The sequence below is a fragment of the Arachis ipaensis genome, chromosome B06 (assembly GCF_000816755.2).
Source record: "Arachis ipaensis cultivar K30076 chromosome B06, Araip1.1, whole genome shotgun sequence".
In the NCBI taxonomy this organism is placed as follows: Eukaryota; Viridiplantae; Streptophyta; class Magnoliopsida; order Fabales; family Fabaceae; genus Arachis; species Arachis ipaensis.
In genome coordinates, this window is record NC_029790.2 from 15,086,162 (window position 1) to 15,087,911 (window position 1,750).

Below are 1,750 nucleotides of genomic sequence, written 5' to 3' on the forward strand. Positions count from 1 at the left end.
TTTCCCTTCGAGTTTCAGCGCTGCAACCTTAGGCATTTACTCTCCGTCATACTCCGACACCAATCGACCACTTCTTCCTTGACCCGATATTTTAAAAATTTGATATTTTAAACCTTCCCGCATGGCCAGAGGCTCAGCGGCAACTAGGGCACCATTGGGAAGAATGGCAACCATGGCAACAGTAGTGGAGCTCCGTCACTTCTTCTCTCGTTTGCCCGTCTCTGATACGTGGTCAGGAGGGTATTTTCGTTATTTTAGAGCTAAGGGACAGAATGGTAATCTCGTCACGTTTAAAGATCTGAATACTAGAAGAATCATACCATGTCGGTCTTGGACATTAAGGAGACCAAGAGTTCGTCTCAAAAACAGTGGTGCTGAAATGGCGACAACTCATAAGGCCCAATAGGCTAAGTCAGGATAGCAAGAAGCCCAATAATGTTTTTCAAATTCAGTGGGAGGCATACTTTATTATTAATTTCGAATTTATTAGGCCTTTATTTTAATTTATTTTTTTGTTAGAGTTTGTTAGAAGATTTGATTTAGTTATAATTTGCTTAGTAGTATTTTTAGGAATTTTAAATTTAAATCAAATCTGATCTAACCCATTAAGATCAAATCTGATTTAAATTAGTTATCATATCTTTAGGATTTTAAAATTTAAATCAAATCTGATCTAATCCAATAAGATTAAATTTGATTTAAATTAAGTTATCTTATCTTATCTTTTAGTTAGTTTGTTAGGTGTCTATTTAAACACCTTTGGTGAGATAATTTACATAACTTTAATGAATAAAATTTTTTTAGTGCTTTATGCACATTTTTTTAGTACTCTAAAATAAGTACTCTAATTTAAAATTAGGGATAATATAATTAATTTTCTTTTAGTTCGTAAGTTTAGCTAAAATTTTCAATTATTCAAATTAAATAAAATATTTTTTTTAGTTTATAATTCTTGGTGTGGGTGTGTGTATGTCACGGCAAAGATAGTGAGGAGAGTGTGTGGGTGAGGGTGAGTGTGTGTTAGGGTTCGGGTTTGTTTTTGGGAATTAGGGTTAATTTAGGTATTTTGATAAAAATTAGAGAGTATAGTAGTAATTTAAAACCAAATTTAACCCAATAAAATTATTTCAACAACATTATTTATTTATCAACTTACTAATCTATTTAAAATAAGTACTCTAATTTAGGGATAATATAATGAATTTTTTTTTAGTTCGTAAGATTAACTAAAACTCTCAATTATTCAAATTAAATCATATAAAATTCTTATAATTTTATAACTACTAAAACTTTAAATTTTAAATATAAAAATTATTCAATAATTATAAAATTAGATAAAAATCCTAATTTAATTATCACAACTTAATTTAATTACATTTAATAAAATAATTTCTGAAATTAAAGTCTTTAACGAAGAAATTAAATTAGGATTGGCATATAATAAAATTTTCAAAAGCTCTGGGTCTTACAAGTCCGGCATCTTCCTAATGCCGAGGTGCCGGCGTCCGAAGTCTTGGTGAAGGTGGAGGGTAGTACCTGCAAGGGTCTTCGATGCTTAAGTTATCAAGGGTTTTAAGCATGCTTTTTTCTTGAGTTAATTACCATTCGTATCCACGAAAGTTGAAAACGCTGACATATTGACGGACGAAAAATGTCGGTAAAGATTTTCACAAAAATATCGCGTTGCTAGTATAGTCTAAACCGACAATTAAACCTCAATCAACATTTAATTTGTTTGTCACTAAAGCAA